Genomic DNA, 27,794 nt, shown 5'->3' on the forward strand with positions numbered 1-27,794 from the left:
AAAAAATTCCAGTTAACCTACGATGACATGACAGAACATTGCTAGTAGATGGTAAATAGTTTGGTGAGAATAACAGAGACTTCAGATTCAGAAATCTAGATATGAAACATGGCTATCAAATTTAGTCTCTGACATTTCTGATCTTTAGTTTCCTTTTCTGTAAAGCGAAAATAATTATATTAACTTCCTAGAATTGTTGAGTGATTAAATGAATGAATGGCATGTATTACGTGCCAAGCAAAATTTTAGGGGCTCTGGTACAACAATAAACAACACAGAAAAACGTCCCTGCCTATTCTCCTGTAGCTTACATTCTAATGGACAAGAAATACGCAACGAATACATAAAAATAATACATATCAATGAACAACTTATTAGGATGAAATGAGGTAGTCACTAAAGATACCCAATGGGCACTAAAGATACCCCTGTCTTTATTTCACAGACTTATCAACAGAATTTAAACCAGGCAACCCATCCCAACAAATGAAAAAGCTTCCTCTCTGGCTTCGGTGAGTCCCACTCTTTTGATTATCATCACACTTCATTTGAAGCTTCTTCTCCATCTGTTTTCCTGACTCCTCTTCTCCCTCCTGACCTTTAAACATCGTAGTTCCTAGGCTCCATTCTGGGCTCTCTTTCCTTCCTCACTTATATTTCTTCATGATTTCATCTAGAATCATGGTTTTAAATATTATCTGTAGCTGGTAATTTAAATATTATCTACAGCTGGTAATTATGAGATATGTATTATGGTGATAATGAAATATGTATTTCTAGCCCTGGCCTTCTTCTCTTCACCTACCTCTTTATTTGGAATCTTTGCTTATATCAATGTGTCTCACTTAACATGCCATATATCTCTCAAACTTAACAAACCAAAATCAGATAAGGTGTCAATACCTCAAACCTCTTTCTGCCCCAGTCTAACCCATCTCAGTAAATGACACCCAATTTTCATTCTGTTGCAAATTCCTAAGAAGTAAGAAATCACACTCTGATTTCTCCCTATTATTCATCCTTCACAGCCAATATATCAAGACCTTTCAAATTTATTTCCAAATATACCAAGAAAATTACTCTTCTCCATATCTCCATTATCTCCTCTAAAGGAGCCATAGTTACATCTCATTTATGCTACTTAATGGTGCCCCTCAAATTCATTCTCTCCATAACAATCAGAGTAAAGTTTTGGAGACTTAAATCACATCATGTGTGGTAGCTGGGCTCTAAAGATTGCCCTCAATAAACTCTGTTTCTTGATACTCAGCCCCTTTGTAGCTGCTTCCACACTGAACCTGGAATGTCTATTGCTGGCTTCAACTAATGAAATATGACAGAAGTTACCTTATGCCAGCCAGTCCAGTCTGGACTGAAGCCTTAAAAAACTTGGCAGCTTCTGCACTGGGGAGCTAAGAGTCTCTAGGTAAGAATCCTGGCTCAGTCATCCCAATATCCCAGTCAGATTGCCACATGAGTTGAGTCCCAGATACCATCTGAAAACAACTGAAACCCCAAGCAAGATCCCAGAAGAATTTCCCAGCTGAGCCTAACTCACAGAAAAATGAGAGATAATAATATATTGTTGCTTTAAGCCAGTAAGTTTTTGGATGTTTTGTTACATGGCAATAAAGATCCAAAATAGGAACTGATATCTGGAAATGGACCCTGCCTTTACAGGAACCTAATATATAGCACTGGCTTTGGAAGTGGCGGCAAACAGAAACTAGAAGGGTCTATGCGTGTGTGCTAAGTTGTTTCAGTCTTGGCTGACTCTTTGCGACCCTATGGACTGTAGCTTGCCAGGTTCCTCTGTCCATGGAATTCTCCAGGCAAGAATACTGGAGTGGGTTGCCATACCCTCCTCCAGGGGATCTTGCCAATCCAAGGATCAAATCCTGGTCTCCTGCATTGGCAGGCAGGTTCTTTACCACTAGTGCAACTTGGGAAGCCCAGAAGGGCCTACAGGAGATTATTAATGAGGTCTGGAAGGAAAGGGAAGACATCACTATTGGAGGCTGGATAAAAGGCAGTTTGTATTATATTAAAGTGGAAATTCTAACATCATCTCCTATATTAACATGAAAACAGAAAACATAAATAATTAACATCTATTTGGCTAAAGAGATTTCCAAGAAGAATACTGAAAGTGTCAACTATTTTTTCTTGTTGTTTTTTACCTTTCTGTTAATAAGTACTAATAACAATCAATCAAAGAGGGAAATGTTCAGTTTTCAAGCAAATATACAAGAGATATCACCAATCCAAAACCTTCTAGCTTGGGAAAGAAAAGTGTTCTTCAAGCCTACTTCACCACCCAGCAAGGCTCTAAGGTAAAGAATGATTTCAGATAAAAAAATAAATCCAGAGCACTGCCAATGAAACATGGCCTTAGGAAAGAGATTAGATCAAAGTTATTAAACCTTAGAAAAATTTAAGGCCATTCCTGGTAGACTCTCTCAGCTAGAAAAGACAGCTTCTAAGGCTCTTAAGGATGTTGTCCCATAGCAACTCTGAGCCCACAGTTGAAAAGAGCCTGTTTCAGAGATTTATGGTTCTATCTCATAAAGTACGTTTATAATCTGATACACAGGAAGACAACAAAGTTTTCAAAAGAATTATATGAGCTTAGACTGAAAGAGACAGAGACTTCTTGCAGGAAAAAAGAGGATAAGAAAACTCCTGAGCTGTAAACATAGGCCATTATTTAGGAAGAAAGATAACTCCAAAGACAGATCCAGGAGTCCAAATAACAGAGATAAGAACTGAAGAGAACTACTCCCAAGGAGTACAACCCATTTCTAATCAACGTACACTTTCTGTCCCCAGAAAAATGAATTGGTGACATCCCTAGCTTGACTCTAGAATTACTATAAGTCAGTAAATGCTAGGTGACTCTCCAACACCAGCTTTTTCATGGGACTGTCTATTATGGTATTCCTAGCTCTGTCTTCTGATTTCACATGGGGGAAATACAACTTGTGTTCTTGGTTCAGGGTCTTCAGACTTTCTGATGTCTTATCTGTACCTACGCCTGACTTATTGGATGACAGATCCTGGACTTTAAGCCTCAGCCTGATGCTTTAAAGGGAACAGAACTGAGGCTTTGGGGTGAGAAGAAAGGGTATTTTGCAGATGGGATACACATGGATCATTAGGGGCTACAGAGATTAGAGTAACCAGTCTCGTCAATACATAGTACTGAAAAAAACTAGATATTCACATATAATAAGTATGAAAATTGACCCCTATTTTACACCACCCCTCAAATTCAACTTGAAATGGGTTAAAAATTTACCCTTGAGACTTGAAATCATGAAAGTCCTAGAAGAAAACATAGGAAAATAGCTCCTTGACATGGATCTCGGCAGGGGTTTTTTTGAAAATTACACCTAAAGCATAAGCAATAAAATAAAAATAAACAAGTTGGGACTGTGTCAGACTAAAAACTTTTTGCACAGCAAAAGAAACCAAAACAGTGAAAAGACAACCTACAGAATGAGGAAAAAAAAAATTGTTAAGCCATATAGCTGATAAGGGGTTAATGTCCAAAATTTAAAAGAACTCATACAACTCAGCAGCAAAAAAAGACAATTGAAAAATGAGCAAAAGCCTTGAAGAGCAATTTTTACAAAGAAGACAAATGAAAGGCAAACAAGTCCATGAAAAAAAAAATGCTCACAACACTAGTCATTAGGAAAATGCAAATAAAACTTCAAGGAGATATTACCTCATACCTGTTAGAATGGCCATCTTCTACTAAGGCAAGCGACAACAAACGCTGGTGGGGATGTGGAGAAAAGGAATTGTTGTACACTGTTGGTGGGACTGTAAATTGATACAACCACTTTGCAAAACAGTATGGAGGAGCCTCAAAACATTAAAAACAGAAATACCGTATGATTCAGTAATTCTACTTAGGAAATGAAAACATCAACTCAAAAAGATCCCTGGACCTTCATACTCATGGCAGCATTATTTACACTGTCAAGAGATGGAAAGCACCTAGAGTACCCTTCCGTGGGGGAATGGATAAAGAAGTTGTGGTTTAGATACTACAGTCAGTGAGATGCGCTTATTCAGCTATAAACGTGGGGAAATCCTACCATTTGCAACAACATGGATAGACTTTGAAGGGATTATGCTAAATGAAATATCTCAGAGACAGACATATACTGTATGATCTCACCTGTATGTGGAATCCAACAATAATTTAAAACCCCCACCAAACTACTGGAAATAAAGATCAGATTTGTGGTTACTAGAATCAGGCAGTGGGGAGCAGGGGACTAGAGGAAGGTGATCAAAAGGTACAAACTTCCAGTTAAAAGATAGATAAGTCCTATGGATATAATATACAACATGGTAACTATAATTAACAATGTTGTATGATATATAGGAAAATTGTTAAGAGAAAAGATCCTAACAGTTTTCATCACAAGGAGAATCTTTTTATTGTATCAATATAAGCTGATGTATGTTAACTAAACCTGTAGTTATAATCGTTTCACAATACATGCACATTAACCTATCATGATATGCAGATGACACTACCCTTATGGCAGAAAGTGAAGAACTAAAGAGTCTCTTGATGAGAGTGAAAGAGGAGAGTGAAAAAGTTGGCTTAAAACTCAACATTCAGAAAACAAAGATCATGGCATCCAGTCCCATCACTTCATGACAAATAGATGGAGAAACAATGGAAACTGTGACAGACATTATTTTGAGGGGCTCCAAAATGACTGCAGATGGTGACTGCAGCCATGAAATTAAAAGACGCTTGTTCCTTGAAAGGAAAGCTATGACCAACCTAGACAGCATGTTAAAAAGCCAGAGACATTACTTTGCTGACAAAGGTCCGTCTAGTCAAAGCTATGGATTTTCCATTAGTCATGTATGGATGTGAGAGTCGGACTATAAAAAAAGCTGAGCACTGAAGAATTGATGCTTTTGAACTGTGGTGTTGGAGAAGACTCTGGAGAGTCCCTTGCACTGCTAGGAGATCAAACCAGACCATCCTAAAGGAAATCAGTCTTAAATATTCATTGGAAGGACTGATGCCAAAGGTGAAACTCCAATACTTTGGCCACCTGATGTGAAGTACTGACTCTTTGGAAAAGATCTTGATGATGGGAAAGATTGAAGGCAGAAGGAGAAGGGGACGACAGAGGATGAGATAGTTGGATGGCATCGCCGACTCAATGGACATGAGTTTGAGTAAACTCCGGGAGTTGGTGATGGACAGGGAAGCCTGGTGTGCTGCAGTCCATGGGGTTGCAAAGAGTCAGATATGACTGAGCGACTGAATTGAACTGAATCCATCATGCTGTACACATTAAACTTATCCAGCGATGTATATCAATTATTTCTCAATAAAACTGGACTAAACATCTTTTTATGAAAATAAGGAAGGATAACTTTTAGTTTTGTGCATTTGGGAGCTCTAAATCACCATGTTAAGTTGTCCAGTTACCTAACTGGGGAGCCCATCTAAAGAGATTACATGGAGAAAGCAGCGGAAAGGAGGTTCTGAGAGGAACTTCACAGAGGTGAAGTGAAGCCAAATTGTTCAAGGTCTGAATCAACACATCAAATAACTCAAGCCCCAGCTCTGTCTGCAAGAGCTTGAAACCCCAACTGAGACCAAAGAACTTTCCAGCTGAAACCAGTCAACTCCTAGAACAGGGAAAGAGAAAATGGCTAATCCTTTAAGGAACTAAGTTCTGGAGTAGTTTGCAATTCAACAGTAACAGGTGAGAGAGCAATGAAAGATATCCTTCATTCATCTAAGACCAACAGATTTTCAATATACATAAAGCAAAATCTAAAATCTAAAGTCTTCTTATTACATCTAAGTCACTGCAAAATACTACTGCTACTGTTAGTCACTCAGTTGTGTCTGACCCTTTGTGACCCCATGGACCCCAGAGGACCCGCCAGGCTCCTCTGTCCATGGGATTCTCCAGGCAAGAATACTGGAGTGGGTTGTCATTTCCTTCTCCATAATACTGGCCCCTTCCTAGCTCTAGGACCTCATCTTTTGCCACATCACTCTTCATGCAGTCACACAGATGTCCTTTTAGTTTTGCGGACCCTGTTTTTTGGTTTGTTTTTTGCCACAGTCTCTGCACTTGTGGTTTCCTTGGTATTAGATGATTTTCCCTTGGCTCAGCCTGGCGGGTTCCTTCTTATTCTTTAGAGCTTGGTTCAAATGTCACTTCTCAGGTAGATCTTTCCTGACTGTTTCTTCAGTTATACTATAGTGTATTTTCCAGTGTTTGTACTTTATGGTGCTTACACAATCTGAGATTGTTACAATTATTTGTTTTTTACTTTGGTAATGTCTCTTCTTCTAAGAAAGGTTAAGCTTCAAACAAGGTATGACACTGTGTATCTTTTTCACTGCTGAATACCCGACTTCTGCACCTAGAACAGTCTTTGGCCTATAGTTGGCAGTATGCTGTTCAATGAATAAATGAATAAAAGCAAAGAAATGGATACAGTATAAGATATATTTTATGGCATTCAACTGCCCCCAAAGAGACTTGTTTAATAAAATGATTATATTTATTGTTTGCTCAAGATCTGCCTTGCCTTCTGATTATGTATTCTTTGATAATTAATGTAAATCAAAACTACTGGGAGGTCTCAATTCACACTGTTCAGAATGGCCACCATCAAAAAAATCTATAAACAATAAATTTTGGAGAGAGTATGGAGGAAAGGGAACCCTCCTACACTGTTGATGGGAATGCAGATTGATACAGCCACTATGGAGAACAATATGGAGTTTCCTTAAAAAAACTAAAAAGAAAGCTACCATGTGATCCAACAACCCCACTTCTGGGCACATATCTGGAGGAAATCATGAGTCAAAAAGATACATTCACCCCAATGTTCACTGCAGCACTATTCACAACAGCCAGGACATGGAAGTGATCTAAAAGTCCACCAGTGGATGAACGTGTAAAGAAGATGGAATATGACTCAGCCATAAAAAAGAATGAAACATTGCCATTTGCAGCAACATGGGTGGATGCTGAGATTCTCATCCTAAGCGAAGTAAGACAGTGAAAGGCAGATGCCATGTGGTATTGTTTACATGTGAAATCTAAAAAAGAGGGTACAGATTATCTATAAGACAGAGTTACTGATGTAGAAAACTTACAGTTACTGGGGTAAGCAGGGAGGAAGGAATAAATTGGGAGGTTGGGTTTGACATACACACACTACTGTATAAAAAGTAGATAACTAATAAGAACCGACTGTCTAGCACAGGGAACTCCACTCAGTACTCTGTAATGGCCTATTTGGGAAAAGAAACTAAAAAAAGAGGGGCTATGGGTATACATGTAACTGATTCACTTTGCTATACACCTGAAACTAACACGACAGTGTACATCAACTATATTCCAATAAACTGTTTTTAACAAGTCATGTTTTTCTGACTAACTGATGTACTCTCAACACACATCACAGTACTTGGCACATAGTAAGTATTCAATAAATGTTTCTTTAACAAATCCTTATACTAGGCACTACTTCAGGTGACTTAAAAATATTAGTTTATTTAACTTTCACAGCAGCTCTAGTAGTCAGTATAACTTTTAACACCATTTTAAAGATTTGAAAACTAAAGCACAAAGTAGTTAAACAACTACCCAGATCGTAAAACTAGTAAACAGTTAGAGCCAAGATTTGAACCCCGGATTCAAACAAAAGATTTTCTTAAAGGATAATCGTAGTAGAAGCCATGAATGATTGTTTTCTCTTGTTTTCTGCCAAGGAAACAGACAATTATCTTAAGAGAAAGTTTTGTCTTCCAGACGTTAGGTGAAGTACTGATCTATCAAACACTGGATCCTTCCTGTTCTGACTAGCTGGTTACAGCTGGTCACCAATTAGCCCCTCATGTCCATGTTCTATGATTTTTCTGCAATGCTACTAGATGTTTCTCAATACCAGTGGGACTGTTTTGAGACTATTTATTTGGAGCATTAAATGTCAGTTTTCAAGTTAAAAGCTATTTAATGCTTCTAATTAAAAAATAAAGAGAAAAATAAAGAACACCACAGCATAAACATCCCCTACAATACTAAAATGTTAACATTGTGACATTGTCTCATTAAGCCTTTTTAAAAAAATATACTATAACTAGTTGGCTTCACCTCTCCAGAAGCAATATATGTCATGAATATGATGTGTTTCCAATTTGTATCTCTGAATTTTTAATAAATGAGATTAATAGACATATACTATCATACATAAAATAGATAAACAAGGACCTACTGTATAGCACAGGAAATTATTGTTATATTCAATATCTTATAAAAGCTTATAATGGAAAAGACTCTGAAAAAAAAAAAATATATAACTGAATCACTTTGCTGTACACCTAAAACTAATACAACATCATCAATCAAGTATACTTCAATATTTTTTTTATTTGTATATTTTTATAGATGTAGATATGGTTCTTTTAAGAAATGATTTTATAGTTGTCAGTAAACTTTCGTACTCTAAGAAATTTAGGGTGTCTTTTAAAATTCTATGTATATAGAGAAAAATGCAAATAATAATAGCATATAAGTAGATGAATATTCAAAAGCAAAACATATCACGTGAAGCAGCACCCAGAGCAATAAACATAACATTATGCTGACCCCAAAATTCCCCCTTATGCTGCCACCCAGCCATTTCTCCTCAAGGGTAATTATTATTATATTGATTAATGTATTAATTGTACCTAAACTTGTATTTTAGAAAAATACAGTCATACAATGTATGCTCTTTTGTGCTTGCCTTTTTTAACACAGTACTATGTATGTTTGAGAACTCGATTCATATTGTTGGGTATATTTACAGATAGTTAATTTTCAATGCTGTGTAGTACTCCATAATATGACTATATGTGTGTGTGTGTGTGTGTGCGTGTGTGTGTGTGTGTGTGTGTGCGTGTGTGTGTGTGTATGGCATGTAATATCGTGGCCCTGGTTCTGGTTCCTTACCACATGCAGTTTTCTCAGTTCCTGTTAATTCAGTGGAATCATATTCCTGCCCAAGTTGGAACCCAGGAGGTTTATGGCTTCAGCCCCCACTCAGAGCTGCATGTTTCTGTTCCATTTTTGGAACATCTCATAGATGTTTATCAGTCTTTGAGCAAGTCAATGTCTATTTTATTTATTTATTTATATATACACATTTGTTGGAGAAAGAAATGGCAATCCACTTCAGTATTCCAACCTGGAAAATCCCATGCAAAGGAGCCTGGCGGGCTACAGTCCAAGGGGTCGCATACGACTACAGTCCATGGGGCTATATCCATAAGAGCTGGATATGACTTAGCGACTAAACAACAGCAACATCCATGTATGTATATATGCATATACACAGAAACAGATATAGTCTACGTATTATAGCCAGAGGCTCGGAGCATAAGATGTAAACTCACAGAACCAACTTGGTATTCTCTAATCCATTTTAATTTTGTAAGTGAGCAGAACTTTTCAGATTTTATCATGAAGGAAGGTTCATTTTGTACGTGTAAGTCATATATACATGTGTGTGTGTGTGTGTGTATGTATACACACACATGTTTGAACTTGAGCTTGAGCTATGTCACTTCAGTTGTGTCTAACTCTTTTTGACCCTATGGACCATATCCTGCCAGGCTCCTCTATCCATGGAATGCTCCAGGCAAGCTGATACTGGAGTAGGTTGCCAAGCCCTTCTCCAGGGTATCTTCCTGACTCAGGAATCAAACCCTCGTCTCTTAGGTCTCTTGCATTGGCAGGCAGGTTCTTTACCACTAGTGCCACCTGGGAAGCCCCTCCCCCCAAAACACATACATGTATATGTGCTATGCTAAGTTGCCAAGTCGTGTTCAATTCTGCGACCTCAAGGACTGTAGCTCGCCAGGCTCCTCTGTCCATGGGATTCTCCAGGCAAGATACTGGATTGGGTTGCATGCCCTCCTCCTATATATATATACACACACACACATACACATTACATATATATATATCTTCAATCTTAATAACTAAGAAGATATATATATATATCTTCAATCTTAATAACTAAGAAGCTGATTGGCTGGTTCTATCTTTGTAAAAAAAAATTACATAATTCTGAAAACGAAAAAGAGAATTGCCTTCTTGGAGAAAAACTGTGTCTTCCAGACTTTGGGAGAAGTGCTGATCTCTCAAAAATTAGAGCCTTTTGGTTCTGACCAATAAAAAAATCATATGTAGGTATTTTATTACAAAGAGAAATTAACTCCTTTGAGTTATTAACAGACAAGGTTTCTAGCTGGAATTTAATGTTATTGTGTAATTTTGAAGTGTTTATATTTATAGTTATATTTTATGATGTTCAGTGATTTACATGTTTATCATAAAAAAGAAAAATTGCGTTTAAATAAACTTTAAATAAAATTGAAGCACAGCAAATAAAACAGTAATTAAATAATAGTTCAAATGGCAAATGAATAATTAAATATCATGAAGGTGATGAGTAAATTAAGTTTGGGAACAATTTAATTAACAGATTTGACAGCTCAACTTTAATTTCTTCATTTAAAATGCAAACTAACACATATATATGGAATTTAGAAAGATGGCAATGACGACCCTGTATGCAAGACAGGAAAAAAGACACAGCTGTGTATAACGGACTTCTGGACTCAGAGGGAGAGGGAGAGGGTGGGATGATTTGGGAGAATGGCATTTATCATGTATACTATCATGTAAGAATTGAATCGCCAGTCTATGTCTGATGCAGGATACAGCATGCTTGGGGCTGGTGCATGGGCATGACCCACAGAGATGTTATGGGGAGGGAGGTGGGAGGGGGGTTCATGTTTGGGAACACATGTAAGAATTAAAGATTTTAAAATTAAAAAAAAAAAAGAAAAACAACAGATACATGTATATGTATAACTGAATCACTGTTATATACCTGAAAATAACATAACACTGTTAATCAACTATATGCCAATATAAAATAAAAAATTTATAAAAGGTTAAAAAAAAATAAAATGCAAACACTATATTGAACTTTTGGCTCAAAGGCAAGCCCACCTACAACAAACCTACAGCTTTAGCTGCCTCCTCTTATACATCATTCCTTGTCCCAGTGCTCCTTTTAATCAGGTTTGATAAACAGTACTTAATCTCAGAGGGTCATTATGTTGAACTTTCTATTTGGTAAAAACAGTTTCAAAGACATCCTTGGAAGGAATGCATTGTTAATCCAAGGAAGCTATAAATTATATAATTTCAGGCGGGATATCAAACAACCTTGATGAGCATCTGAACCCCACTCTTGATTAAGTCCATGAAAGGCAAATGGATACGAACTTACATGTTAGCAGCAATTTAAGGACAGCTACTTTCTGCACTGCTGTGTTCAGAAGGATTCAGAGGGGAAAACAGGACTATTAGGAATGGGTGCTATAAGCACAGATGCGCAAAGTATCAGAATTTGTGTATGCATGTGCCATTCTTGACTAAAATAGCAATAAATAATCTTCATCTTCTATGATCTCCAATGACTACAAAGGAGTTCTTAGAGTGTATCCATAGGAATTAGTATATTTAAGAAAATCATTTTAAAATAAATGGAATAAAGCATGACTTATGGCATTCCAGGTGTGTTTATTGGAAAAAGCAACTCTTATCTAACAGTAAAATTAAATGAAAATACTTGAAGAAAATTGATTAAGAGGGAGGGAGTACAAAGAAGTGTGTGGCAGGTATCTGGTAGCTTTTTAATAGAGCAGCTTCATTTTTAAAATTACCATTCTTAGAGAAAATGCCTTTCCAGAAAAAAAAAAGTAAGTTGTCATAGTAACTCAGCGTTAGAACCTCCACACAGACCAAATTTAGCAGAGCTATACTTACTGCTTAATTGTACAAACTATTCATTTGACAAAAGGGAAAAAAGACGGGAAATGAGATTTATCTGTACCTACTACGTGTGAGGTGCTCCACAAAATTTCCTCATTAATCATCATAAAAATCCAGCAAAGGGCATACTATTACCTTCAGTTTTACAGATGAAGAATTTGAGGTCCAGCCTGGCCACTTACTTACCTTACAATTAGGAGTAGGGCTCTAACATTGGTCTCCCAGAAGCCTCTGATTTTAAAGGAATTTGAATGGCCCTACTCCCTTCCTCACTGAGCCATGCTGTCTTTCTGGAGGCTACACGTAAATGCCACTGATTTTTTTTTTTTAAGCAATTCTATTTTTTAAAAAGGTGTATATTCATGTATTAATTAATTATTATTATTATTTTAATTCTTGGTTGCTCTGTGTCTCATTGTGGGCTCTTTAGCTGTGGCACATGGTCTTCACTGCCCCACAGCACGTGGAATCTTTAAGTTCCTTGCTGCTGCTGCTAAGTCGCTTCAGTTGTGTCTGACTCTGCGACCCCATAGACGGCAGCCCACCAGGCTCCCCCATCCCTGAGATTCTCCAGGCAAGAACACTGGAATGGGTTGCCATTTCCTTCTCCAATGCATGAAAGTGAAAAGTAAGTTCGCTGACCAGAGATCAAACCCATGTCCCCTGCCTTGGAAGGCAGATTCTTCATCACTGAACCACCAGGAAAGTCCCTGCCACTGATATTTTGAAAGGCAAGTGTGGTCCAAAGAACATCAGGGTCTTTACAAGAAAGTGATAATACAAAGTGAAAAAAGCATTTTCTTTGTCAACAGTATTACTCACTGGAGAATTCGTGGACTGCTCCTATTCTTCCTGGGTGACAGTAAGATTCATAAGAGAAGAAGCTGGATAATTTTTTATTTGTCTTGTTTAAACTTGTTCCAATATCTACAAAAATTCTCTTAAAGTTGGACACAAATCACTAATTCCCATTTATATGTCCTCTCATTTATTGATATTCATTTAGTGTCACCATGCAGCAAGGACAGTGCTAGGTCTTCAGGGCTATAGAAAGCCTAGTTCAGACATTAGTAATAATTCTCAAGCTTACCAAAGGCAAACAGTCCAGTGAAAACCCCTAGTCTCTGTTCACACATCAAACTATTCACCAATTAAGCTAAATCTTTGCTCAAAAGTTGAATCATTTGTAGTCAAGAGAAATTCCAATGTGAGCCATCTTGAAATTTGGTCACCTGTGGATGTTTAGCAGACAGGGAAGCAAAGCAAGTTGGCTGAATACTAATAGAGAATTTGGTCTGAGTGGAAGTTGGATTATCTCTCTCATTTGAGATGCCTTAAAGAATCAATGAAAGACCTAGTGTGTCAGTTCTGGAGGCCTGTGATTGGCCCTAACAGCCGCAGGGGATGGGGAAATCCCATTGACCTAGTTTGCTACAGACTCATAGCACTAGGGATTAGCCCAGCCATTGCTTATGTGTTGATAGGATGAGGTGAATTGGGTTCCAGCCTAGTTCCCACACAGCATTAAAGACAGAAATGTCTTCGACAACCACCCACAGGCTATGGAATAAACCCAAGCTTCCTAATCAAAATTTGGCACCAAATCACTGCCTCTCTCCCAATCTCCTGTTATTCCTCAATATAAACCCTGTGTTATAAGTAGGTGCTTTCCAGCTCTGTGACTGTAGATAAGTTTCTTTTCCTTTCTTTTATTTTTCCCTTTTTTCTTTTCCTTCCTTTTTTCTCCTTTCCTACTTCTCTGAGTTTCAATTTTTCCATCTGCAAGATTAGAATGATACTAGTACTTACTTCTCAAGTTCTTGGATGATTAAATAAGTTAACACAAGTAAAGCCTGATGAAGTAGCAGCTAATACTACCATCACTACCAATCATTCTATTTTTGGCAACAGCTAGACTTACAGTTCAGTATTATGTTTACCAAAGGTAAACATGTCCCCTGAAAACCCCAATTTTTTTTTCCACATAGTAAACCATTTCCCAATAAGCCTAAATCTTTGTCCAGAAATTGAATCATTTGTACTCAAGGGAAATTCTAATGTGAGCCATCCTGAAATTTGATCATGTGGATCTTCAGTATTATTTAAGCATCCCTGCTTCCCTGTCTGATTCCTGTCTAAAAATTCTTTCCCATTCTTCATTGTTGACACTAGTCCAAATCACATACTGAAAGCCTAGTATAAATCCTACCCACTCATGAATCCCGAACTGCTCTCCGCACTTCCTAGTAATCCTTTCATTGTAAAATATCACTTACCTTGACACTTATCATGTATTTCTATTATATTTTCATACAAAATATGTCTCTTATTGAGAAGATTCAATCCTGTGAGGGCAACAGATAAACTATTTCATTTTTAAATCTCTCCAAGCATCCACCTAAAACAATTCCTTGAGTTTCCATGATTTCAGTTGATGAACTCAAAGGGCTTGCTAAGCCTTTAAAACAGTCAAAACATGAGGTTTGAGCTTCAGACAGACAATCATGTTCCTGTTCCATGTTAACTGCTACTGATGCAAACGAAGAAGTCAGTCATGGAATTTGAGTCTCATAAACATTACTTGTATTTCCTATCATGGACAATATTTAGGTGTCTATTCTATGTTTGTTTCTTTCTATGCTTGCTTCCCTGGGCTCAGGTGGTACAGGATCTGCCTTCAGTGCAGCAGACCTGGGTTTGATCCCTGGGTCAGGAAGATCCCCAGGAGAAGGGAATGGCTACTCAATGCAATATTCTTGCCTGGAGAATTCCATGGACAGAGAAGCCTGTTAATGGGGTCACAAAGAGTCAGACACGACTAAGGCACTTTCACTTTCTATGCTTACTTGACATCTGACAACATCCCAATCCTCCTCTGCCAACATTCTTCCTTCCACAAATATTTGGTGAGTGCCTCCCACATGACCGACACTGTCAGACGTGTAAGATACAATGATGAACATGACAACCACCGGCCCCGCTTTTATAAACTTACAGTGCACCTAGGACTAAAAATTAGTAGCGACCCTGACACTCTGAACAGCCTCAGAGAGTGACTAAGAACACAACTGTCTTCAGAGAAACTCACACCTTCGGCCTTATTTTTAGCATACAAAGTTGGAAACAGCAATGCACTCTCACCTTTGAAACTAACCACTTTTCAGAGATCATGGAAATTTGCTCAGGCTGCTTCATGAAAAGAACCAGCATGATAACTGTGGAAACTGAATGCAGCTCCTTATTATCTTTATTGACAGAGGTGTCATTTCAATGTGAGTAATGGTAATGCAATCAATAGTTAAGAAATGAAGCGCCTTTCCTAAGACGCATAGCAGACAGCCTTGAGACAATATAGCTGGATAGTTAGCAAAATGTCTGAGGTGGGGGGATATCATTTTCCCCAGTGCATCTGGGTTTTCAAAACTCATCTGTATTTTCAGAAGCAAACAATTCCCTTGTCTGGATCATCGGAACAAGAAACACCTTCTCACATAATTAAAACATGCAGCTCTTCCAAGGCGGCCACCCCATGCTAGCTCAATCCATACTGGAGAAGAATTATTCATGAGCTAGGGCTAAGAGTTACACTTGGGTAAAATCCTCAATTACTGTAGCTTCATTAATGCATTCTCAGTGTCTCACTGCTGAGTGACTGTTCTGAGTAAATTGTGCTCTCATGCATGCACTCAAAGAAATGAAAAAATTCTGAATGAATAAGCAGTCAGCACGCAGGAGAGATTCTTCAGGCTACAGTTACAGCTACCGTTATTCAGAACTTCCTGTATTTGTCACAATGGGAAGAAGAAGAACACGGAAATTTCATAGAACTACAGACTCTTAGGATTACAACAGACCCTAATGATCATTTGGTCATCGGTTCCCAGGCCCTCCCCCATTCAATGGATAAATCCTCTCCATGGATAAATAAGCCCCGTGATATGGTCACAGAGGATTGCACCAACAATTCTTCTCACAAGAACCTTGTTACCATTTCTTGACACATTCCTTTTCATTAATCATTATAAAATTTTTTATTTATACTTAGCTACAATCTATCTTCCCCAAAGGTCCTCATTCTCCTCTCTCTAGGGCCACACAGTCATTCTAATCCTTCTTCCAAATAACAGTCCTTCTCAATATTTTAAGGGCTGTCACATATTTCATCCTGTGAAATATGGATAACAGTGTCCAGGAGAGGGCTGTGAAAAGGTCATGGCACTTCCACATCAGAAAACTATTACAAAACCACGACAGTTGGGCTTCATTAGCGTGGAGGATGCAGCAACATGAGGCGATCAAGTCAGGTACCGTTTCATCACCAGCTTCACTGACTTCCTTCCTGCTGCTGTATCCCAAACTTCCTCCTTCCTCAAGAAACAGCCCTGCCATCTAGCGAGTTGCTCAAACTATAACCTTCCTCTCTCACCTTTCACATACAATCCATCAGCTATGCTCTAAATATACCTTAAGTATATTCACTTGTTTTATTTTATTTTTACTGCTACTATTCTAGTCCAAGTTATTATATTTTAAGCTTGTGATTTCTCATGACTATTCACCCCCACTTCCATGCTAGCCTGTCTCTACTGTAATAGGAAATCAGACCACGTTACACCCACTGGTCCAAACACTTCACAGGTTTCCTGCCGCTCCCAGGACGGAGATCAGTGTTCCTAACACAGCCATTCAGGCTGTGTCCTCTTCCAACCACTGTGTCCTTGCTGCTGGCTTCTGTTCCGTCTCCACCCTGGCCTTCCTGCTGCCTCTCTCTGATGAGGAAGAGGCAGATGAAACTAATCTGAGAAGGAGACGGAAGAGGGAAAGTCACAGGTGAATTAGGAGAAACAGACAAACAGCATGTGTTGTCACAAGTCAAGAGAAGAGAGAACTTCTGCAGGGGGGCAGAAACTCAAATGCGACAAGGTCAAAGTAAGATGAGATTGGGCTTCCACGAAGCCACGAATAACTTTAATAAAAACAAGCTTCTAGGCAAAACTGCTAGTGGCAGAGAGTGCTGAAGGGTTAGGCATAAACTGAAGGTGAGGGAAGGGAGCAAGGAAGGGAAAAAGAGGCTGGAAGGAGAAATCCGAAGAGAAAAACATGTGTTAGCTGCTCAGTCGTGTCTGACTCTTTGCGACCCCATGGACTATAGCCCACCAGGCTCCTCTGTCCATTGAATTCTCAGGCAAGAACACTGGAGTGGGTTGCTATTCCCTTCTCCAGGGGTTCTTCCCAATCCAGGGATTGAACCTCATCTCCTGAATTGCAAGCAGATTCTTTACCATCTGAGCCACCAGGGAAGACCTGTGTTTCTATAAGAAGGTCTTATTAGAAAAGGAAAAGGTTGAGGCAAAAGGAGAAGGGGGTGGCAGAGGATGAGATGGTTAGATAGCATCACTGACTCAGTGGACATGAATTTGGGCAAACTCCAGGAGATAGTGGAGGACAGAGGAATCTGGCCTGCTACAGCCTATAGGTTAGCGACTGATCAACAACAAATTAGAAAGGGCAAAGTTAAGGAAACATGAAAGAAGCTGATTGAACAAACAAGGTTATTGAAGAGGTAAGAAGTGAGATCAAGGTAATACTAATGTACACAAAATAGCTGGCACCGTGTTTGGTATATAGTGAGTGAGTCTTCAAGGAGCAATTCAGATATAAGAATAATTGGTATTGACATTCTTCTTATGAGAAGGAAAACTAGTAAATTCTGAAGATAGAGAAGGATCCTATAGAGAAGGGAAGAAATTCTTATTGCATGTTTAAATAGACAGACTATGGATTTAAGGAAGTTACCTGTGAAATGTAAACAAAAGTTTAAAACCTTTTAACAAGTGTACTTTTCATATTAAATCAATAAGCATTTTCTTTAGTCTTCAGACTTCACCCAGATTCCATTTTAAAACCACTCCTGCTTTTCTATGCCTCCCCATTTACCAAGAAAGATACTTCTTAGCATCTCAACATGAATTAATCCTGCACTAAATTGGAGACTCATCTTTCACATTTCATTTTGCCTTAAAGGAAGAATTGAGACTTTGACCCACTGTATGAAACTATAGCTCACTGATGTCTTATTTAAAGATTTAAATTTGGTGCATTCATGTCAAAAGTGTGTACCAGTAAATCATGTTGCTATTTATCCAGTATCTGAAGCCACTAACTTAAAGAAAAACTTTAAAGTATGTATATCCCTAAGGGCCGAGTTAGAAATACTACTGAGCTTATTTTATGGTTGCCCAGAAAAGTTATTGCTACTATTTGCAAATAGAAATGTATAAGTCAGCTTTTGATAGGAGGACCTCTGCGCCTGAAAGAGATTAGGGGTCTGGAAGGTGATTAACTGTAACTTTCTCGAAAACAACTGCTCTGAAATTTCTTGTCAAAGATTTGTTTAAAATAAGACACTGTATACTTTATTAGGACAGTTAGACTGTGAACAAAGCTGAGCACCGAAGAATTGATGTTTTTGAACTGTGGTGTTGGAGAAGACTCTTGAGAGTCTCTTGGACTGCAAGGAGATCCAACCAGTCCATCCTAAAGGAGATCAGTCCTGGGTGTTCATTGGAAGGACTGATGCTAAAGCTGAAACTCCAGTACTTTGGCCACCTCATGAGAAGAGTTGACTCATTGGAAAAGACTCTGATGCTGGGAGGGATTGGGGGCAGGAGGAGAAGGGGATGACAGAGGATGAGATGGCTGGATGGCATCACTGACATGAGTTTGAGTGAACTCCGGGAGTTGGTGATGGACAGGGAGGCCTGGCGTGCTGTGATTCATGGGGTCGCAAGGAGTCGGACAGGACTGAGTGACTGAACTGAACTGAATACCTTATTAGAACTCTTTTTTACTAAAAGAGGTAAATTACAAATGTTCCCAAATGTCTCAAGATACCTGATTTCTACTAAATGGTAATTTCCATGAAAACAATTAATGTCCTTTATTAAAAATTCAAAACTTTTGGCATATGGCAGGGTATTTTACAAATTAATTAATGAATGAGACAAATGTCTTAAACAAAGAGAACTAGTCAGGCCATTGCCATTATAATAATACATTCTATATATTTTAAAACACTGTGTGAAATAGTAGAAAGAGGAGTGGAAGCAAATAGCTATAGGTCTGAGTCAAACCTTGTACTATTTAGCTATATGACTTTGGGTCAGACCTTGGTCTTTTTGCACCTTAGTTTACCCATCTGTGCAATGCATGAACACAGTTTATTTCATAGAATTACTGAAGGGACTAAATGAAGTACCACATATAAGTACCTAGCACAGCTCTTGTAATATAACATGCATAAAATAAATATTTGTTACTTTCTCCTTCTTCCCCTGAAAAAGTAAAAAAGGCAATTTTTGCTCTCAAAAATCCCACATCCAATAGGATATAAATATATAAAAATATAAAAATACATATGATACTGAATAACATCAAAATCAATTATAAAAATACAGTGAAATACAAGTAATGTTAGAGGACTAAAGAATGCTAGATTATAAATAATTTGTGGAAGTAACAAGAAGTAAACACAAAAAAATATGAAGAAATATTAAGTAAACATTTCCCTTCTTTTTCTTCTCTCTTTTCATTCTACAAGATTCTTCAATAAAATATGATATCTCTAGCAAAACACCTCTGCCCTCTTCATTCTCCTCTGTGTATGTGTGCTTAGTCACTGAGTCGTGTCTGAGACTTTGCAACCCCACTGACTGTAGCCCACCAGGCTCCTCTGTCCATGGGATTCTCCAGGCAGGAATACTGGAGTGGGCTGCCATTTCCTCCTCCATGGGATCTTCCCGACCCAGGGATCGAACCAGTATCTCCTGCATCTCCTCTTTGTAGGCAGATTCTTCACCTGCTGAGCCACCAGAGAAGAGTTGCCCTCCTCAGCACTATATAATTTTAACATCCACTGCTAAGGACAACAGTCATGAACCAGCACAGTCAATGAGGAGACACAAGGCTAAAAAGGAATAAAAATAATAAATAAATCAAGTAGCTTACTTTCTTCTTGAGAAAAGTGCGAATTAGTCTTCATGATTTAAGACCTGGTCAAGTCATTTCCTCTCGCAGCCTCCCAGCTTCTCAGAGCCGCCGAGTGCTTCTCTGGCCTCCCTGTCCCCCACATCACTGCCACACGCCATGATGTCACCTGAGCATGCCGGCTACGCGTCAGCAGCAGAAACTTGTACTAATCAGGGCATCCATCCTCTGCTGCCCCCATGCCCCTACCCGGGGCAGAATGTAATGTTTTGCACAGAATCAGTAATCAGTAAACATTTGTTCAGTAAGAAAACAAATGAATTTCAACTTCCTTTAAATCCTTTTATATTCACTGTCTTGACTCAAGAGTTTGCATTAAAAAAGCATACCTTCTTGCTATCTTAGTTGTTTCACCTGTGTTAACAGCATCTTTACAATAATACCTTAAGCTCCTTCGGGTGTGGTCCTCAATCTATGTTTCCTTGTTTCCATCACCACCCAACTCTACCCTCAGAGTGTTCAGCACAACAGCAGAGAAAGCTCATTAAGTACTTGCTGGTTTACTTACTCCTAACAGCAAAGAATCCGCCTGCAGTGCAGGAGACCATGGTTCGATTCCTGGGTTGAGAAGATCAGCTGGAGAAGGGAAAGGCTACCCACTCCAGTATTATGGCCTCGAGAATTCCATGGACAGTCCATGGGGTCACAAAGAGTCAGACATGAATGAGTGACTTTCAACAACAGCATATTAAAAAAAGCAGACACATCACTTTGCCAACACAGGTCCCTATACTCAAAGCTACAGTATTTCCAGTAGTCATGTACCGATGTGAAAGTGGGACCATGGAGAAGGCTGAGTGCCAAAGAATTGATGCTTTTGAATTGGTGCTGGAGAAAATTCTTGAGAGTCCCTTGGACTGCAAGGAGATCAAGCCAGTCAATCTTAAAGGAAATTAACCCTAAATATTCACTGGAAGGATTGATGCTGAATCTCCAGTACTTTGGCCACCTGATGCAAAGGGCTGACTCATTGGAAAAGACCCTGAAGCTAGGAAAGATTGAAGGCAGGAGGAGAAGAGGGTGACAGAGGATGAGATGGTTGGATGGCATCCCTGACTCAATGGACATGAGTTTGAACAAGCTCCAGGAGATAGTGAAGGACAGGGAAGTCTGCCCTGCTGCAGTCCACAGGGTTGCAAAGAGTTGGACATGACTTAATGACCGAACAACAATAACAAGAAAGTAATTTTCTAACAATTGAAGTGAGAGCTTCATTTGTAGGTAGAGTTTATCTTATGTGTATAGACTAGGATTTGCTATTGTTTTAAAAATAGAAAGCTATCTTAATGGTGCTTCTTTCACACCATTAATCATATTCCCCTTCACTTCCTATCAAAAAGCCATCTCTTGTGTACACTGCACTTCCAAGTTTGACTGGTAAAGAAATTCATCTGATGAATCATCTAATGGTGTCTGCAAAAGAATCATAAAGGACACCCGTGTGAGCAATAACAGCAGATCAAACTCTGTCTTCTTCTCATTTGCCAGTCTACTGGCAGCTTGGCACAGTAGCTACTACCCTAGAATATTGTGTTTTAACATCTAATCCAAAACACTTCACATGAGATGCAAAAGTCAAATAAGAAAAATGAAAACATTAAAGAGAAGAGAATTCCCTCTGAAGCCAAACGGGAATTGGTTTAGCCAAGAGGAGAAGAGCTAAGGGAGATATAAATAATAAGAGTAGAAAAGGCACACGCTTTGGGTCAGAAAGCACATTCAATTATTTACCCATCCAGTACATATTTCCTGCACACTTACTATGTGCCATGCACTGTGCGATGTGCGAGGGCAAAACCCTAAAACAGATGCGTCCATGCCTTGAAGGAACTCACAGTTAATAAGGAGACAAAAAATTAAACAAATAAGCAGAACTCAGTATGAGAAACACCACTAAGTGGCAGACGGTAGGAGCCATGGCTGTTACAGAGAGAGGAATCGGGTGCCTTTCTCATGTGGAGAGTCAGAAAACCATTTCCAGGGGTGGTAACCCAAGTCAAGAGCCAAAACATAAATAAAATGGCTTGGTACAAAGGTCAGGTGAGACAGGAGAAAGGAGATCAGTATGTGTAGAGAATCCCAGAAATAAGATAGACTGTGAGATGCATATTCATGAGTCTGAGAAAAGTTCAGCATGCCTGGATTGCCATCCCAGCTCTGCAAACAGCTGTGTCACTTCTGATATCATGAAATCCTTCTGAGTCTCCGTTCCCTATCATTTCAACACTTCACAGTTCTACTACTGACACAGATACTGGGCACCTAGAGGGGGTTTAAGGAATACCAGTTCCTTTCTGTCCCCTTTCTTTTGTGAGCCAAGAGACAACCCCACTCCAAACCGCAAATTCTTTCCTTACTGAGGAGCTTATTAGCCAATTCACATTGGCTCAAGATTCACCTGACCATTTAAAGAATTGTGCCTTTTTCATGCAGAACCTTTTTTTTTTTTTTTTTTAAATCAGTTTAGAGCTGACCTTTAGTTTTTCAGACTTGGCTGTTTATGTGGATACAAAAGTTCACAATTCCATTTTCAAAAGTCTTCAGTCTAATGGAGTATCCAATTACATTCTTCTAATGCTTCTGACCCAGGGCCAAGTCTTGCCATTCAGACCTTTCCTAAGGCTGCCTTCTCCCTCTGAAATTCTCTTTTTGAGAAAGTCTGACAATTTTCCTCAATACAGCTCAGTATCTTTTTCTCCTCTTCCTTTATTATGTGTCCTCGGCTAAATGAGTGTCTCGGATGGGCTTTCCTTTACCTTTTAACATAGATCAATTTGCCCTAGAAAATGGAAACTGTCCAAAATGACATCATTATGTGCTTATTAATTTTATTATTTCTCTTTTTTTAGTCCCTACATCTCCTATTCCCTCATTATTTACTCATTAAACTAATATGCATACTGTATACCTGCAAAGAATAAGACACTGTGCTCATCCCACGTGGTCTTCCATAAAGGAAACAGAGAGTTAAGAACTTCAAGGAGCTTAGAGTCTAATGAGGGAAATATAACAGAAACATGTAAAGTTAAGAAAATGAAGTAAATAAAGAATGGGGTAAAATAAGTAACAATGAGGTATATAAGCTCAAACAAAACAACACAGGTTTTTGCATGAGGATCTAGGTGTGAAGGTTAGCTGTCCTGTTTTGGAGACATACACGATGTGCGTTCAATCCCTGGGCCAGGAAGATCCCCTGGAGGAGGAAAAGGCAACCCATTGCAGTTTTCTTGCCTGGAGAGTCCTACAGACAGAGAAAGCTGGCGAATTAGAGTCCATGGGGTTGCAAGAGTCGGACACAACTCAGCGAGTGAGCACGCACAGACGTCCTATTTTCTGCAGCCTTGAACCACTGGCTTAACTTGTCTGAGTTACTCTATACAAAGAGGGAGACAGTTCTATGTCCTTTTTTTTTTTTTTTAATCTCTTTTGGTAAAATGTATTTCATTGAAATAAAGCATATGAAATTTCTTTATAACCTGTAACACTTCAGATGATTTTAATGGACCTAACTACTAACTGAGAAGGGATACTCCCATAGTGGAGCCCGACATATCGCACTCATCAGTCACTTACATACAGTCCTCATGAAGACTGACTGTCACAGGCAGGAGAGTTCCAAAGGTGATGAGCGCGTGCTCAGTGCTCCCGGTACACGTTTGCTGTGATGTACCCAGCATTTTAAAAAGAGAATTTGAAAGCCCTCAGAAGAGATATGTACTTTCCAGCTTATCTGATCCACCAACTAATTCTCTGAGCAGGTAAGAATTTACTATTGCTGTCAGATATCTGCAACAAAGCCTTGAGTCTCCTGAATCTGCCCACCTAGGGCAGGTCAGCTCTGTCTTATCACCCTGTGTGTAGGCAGATTCTTGACATGCACTTCCATGTATTGGCCTAGATGTGTGTCCCTGTCTTGCCTATTAGTCTCCCTTGAGCACACCTAGTTCTACTGTTTTCTCTGCTGACTGTGCATCACTTATTTCTCTGTCTTTTCTTTACTCTCTCCCTCTCTCTATTTTCTCAATCACCACTGTCATCATATTTGCACCCATTGTATTATCTCCAAAAATACTTCAGAAACTCAACAGCTCCAAGTAAGGAACTATGGGTTTTTCTGAACAATGCTTGTCCACTTCAAGCCTACAAACATCTGTCTAATATTCTGGGCTAGACTCTGGCATGTGAACAGGCAATTATAGGCTAATGTGGCAGGTGTCACAGAGATTCAAAGAACTGCTTGGGAGAGAAAGAAACCTGACTTGTTCAGCCTGCCTGAGAAGGCCACAGAATGCTTTACAAAGAGGAGGCAGTATTTGAGGTAGTGCATGAGCAGTGAGAATTTTCCCAAGTGAAGAAAGGACAGTGTTTAAGCAAAGGCATGGGGATTAGAAAATTCAATATATTGGGGAGTGAATTATTTATACACAGAAATAATCTTCTGGAGCAGGTTAATAAACCATATTTGGACTACTCTAAAGAAAAAATTGCCTAAAGTGTCTTTTAAAAGGTTTGACAGAGGCTAGAGGTAACCTGCTTAAGGCTCTACCCATAAAAAATATTTAATAGACTCTCTCTTCCCTATTACTCCTGTGAAGCAACTGCATTAATATAAAACTTTACAGCCCAAAAGAGAGGACAGCCAGGGTGTGACCACCCCTGACTCTTGCTGTATCCATGGCACACAATGCCCATCAATCAAGACATTCATCGCTATGAAGTCTGAATACAGCCTCAAAATTTGTCCCAACAGAGACTTCTATGAGGCCCACTATTAACCTGTCAGAGTTGGTACTTGAAATGAAACCTAGTTTGACTTCAGTTCTTGGGCTTCCTGGGCAGCTCAAATGGTAGAGAATCTGCCTACAGTGCAGGGGACTCGGGTTCGATCCCTAGGTCAGGAAGATCCCCTGAAGAAGGGAATGGCTACCCACTCTAGTATTCTTGTTCGGGAAATTCCATGGACAGAGGAGCCTGGTGGGCTACAGTCCATGGGGTTGCAAAGAGTTGGACACGATTGAGTGACTTCCACTCACTCTCACTCTAGGGTATATATGGAGAGGGAGGGGTGACTCTAAAAGATATATCACAACCCAGAAAGAAACCTTTCACTATATCCCATATCTGGACACGCAGAGCCCACGAATGCATTTCTGCCCTACCCACCTTAGGCTGTACGAGGCAGTGACAGGAGTGGCCCTCTTTATAGTCTGGACACTAAATATACCCAAGAGAATCATAGATTTCAGTCATCGAAAGTTTCAAATTCCACAAAATTGACTGCAGCTTTTTGAAAGTGAATAGTGTTATCGATTTTAAATCGATAAGAAAATGTTAGCCTATATTATTTAACTAAAGCATCTTAGCAACACCATTAGTATGGACAGGCTGCCCGGAACTAAGCCCCGAAATCAATTCACAAAGCTCCTATAACATATATATGTAAATTAGCCACCAAAGCCAAAAATGCTTAGAAAAACATCCACTTTCACATACTGACTGATTAAATGATTTCCTTCATAAGCATAAATAGTTTAGAGAAGAAAAGCCCAGGACCGATTGCTCAGACTCTCCAGGGTGAAAGAAACAAACACATTTTTAAAAAATCCTCAGCTTCACAAGGCATCCTTTGCCAACCCCCCAAGGAGCAACCTTAGAATCTGCTACAGGCTGCAGCAGCCACCTGCCCACTTTCTCAGCAGTCAAAATATGCTAAGCAGTGATTATCAACAGGGAAGAGGATCAAAAGGTTGAGGCAATGATTAAGCAAGATACCATCCCTTCTAACAGTTTTCTGTAGAGATTGTGAAAGATGGAAGTTTGAGTAATTTCAAATTTCAATCAATTCCACATGAGATTAGTCTATTCTGTGCTCCTTTTTGTGGGAGCTCCTGTGGCTCTCGTTTTCTGGGCACATTGACAACAGGAGTTATCATCAAAGTCAAGTTGATCTGCTACCAGAATCTGAACCTGACCAAGTAAAATCTGTCCATTTGAAACCATTAAAAAAAAAAAAAAGCCTACAAACTCATGAAAGGAGACCAAGACAAGACCAAAAAGACTCTCAGATGGTTATGCAAAAACAGGCTTGGAGTAAGTCTTCATTTGGAAGGCATGACCAAGATTACTCTGAAGGAGGCTGACTGATTTTCATCATGGAATCAGACTGTTGGGAGGTGTGAGATGGGGACTAGAAATCACTATGATTTTATAAATGCCAGTTGGATCTTGTCTTGCTATTTATTGCCTGTATGAGCCTGGATCACTCAGTTTCACTGAACCACACTCCTCCTCTCTGGGTGAGTGAAATCTGTTTCTTTCTCTGTTTATTTACAGGGTAGACATGAAGGAATAGGAGAGAGCACAGATTATGACAATTACAGATAAAGTGTATCTCATATGGTCTCCTTTAATGTTCACTGCAATCCTACAAAGCAGTTATTACATCATGTTTTTAAGTGAAGAAACTGGGACCTAGAGAGATTGAGTGACAAGTCCAACATGACCCAGCTAGCAAGTGGCAGAAACAGAGTTCAAGTCCTGACTCATGGGAGAATGGCACTGAAACATGTATAATATCATATAAGAAACTAATCGCCAGTCTAGGTTCGATGCAGGATACAGGATGCTTGAGGCTGGTGCACTGGGATGACCCAGAGGGATGGTACAGGGAGGGAGGTGGGAGGGGGGTTCAGGATTGGGAACACATGTACACCCGTGGCGGATTCATGTTGAAGTATGGCAAAACCAATACAATATTGTAAAGTAAAAAAAAAAAAAAAAGTTAACATTCTTTTCACTGCACTATATCTGCCACTTTATATATGGATGGCTAACAAACACATGAAAAGATGCTCAACATCACTCATTATCAGAGAAATGCAAATCAAAACCACAATGAGGTACCACTTCACACCAGTCAGAATGGCTGCGATCCAAAAATCTGCAAGCAATAAATGCTGGAGAGGGTGTGGAGAAAAGGGAACCCTCCTACACTGTTGGTGGGAATGCAAACTAGTACAGCCACTATGGAGAACAGTGTGGAGATTCCTTAAAAAATTGCAAATAGAACTACCTTATGACCCAGCAATCCCACTGCTGGGCATACACACCGAGGAAACCAGAATTGAAAGAGACACATGTACCCCAATGTTCATCGCAGCACTGTTTATAATAGCCAGGACATGGAAACAACCTAGATGTCCATCAGCAGATGAATGGATAAGAAAGCTTTGGTACATGTACACAATGGAGTATTACTCAGCCGTTAAAAAGAATTCATTTGAATCAGTTCTGATGAGATGGATGAAACTGGAGCCGATTATACAGAGTGAAGTAAGCCAGAAAGAAAAACACCAATACAGTATACTAACACATATATATGGAATTTAGAAAGATGGCAATGACGACCCTGTATGCAAGACAGGAAAAAAGACACAGCTGTGTATAACGGACTTTTGGACTCAGAGGGAGAGGGAGAGGGTGGGATGATTTGGGAGAATGGCATTCTATCATGTATACTATCATGTAAGAATTGAATCGCCAGTCTATGTCTGACGCAGGATACAGCATGCTTGGGGCCGGTGCATGGGGATGACCCACAGAGATGTTATGGGGAGGGAGGTGGGAGGGGGGTTCATGTTTGGGAACACATGTAAGAATTAAAGATTTAAAAAAATAAAATAAAATAAAACACACACACACACAAAAATATGTAGAATAGATAAAGCAGTGTTTCATTGGGTTGTTGAGGAAAGCAAATTAATATTTATGAATAACTAAAAAGCACTAAGCACTTTGTTATCAATGTGCTCTGACTACATTCTAATTTGCTATTAAACCTAA

Source organism: Capricornis sumatraensis, chromosome 8 (genome assembly GCF_032405125.1).
Source record: "Capricornis sumatraensis isolate serow.1 chromosome 8, serow.2, whole genome shotgun sequence".
Lineage (NCBI taxonomy): Eukaryota > Metazoa > Chordata > Mammalia > Artiodactyla > Bovidae > Capricornis > Capricornis sumatraensis.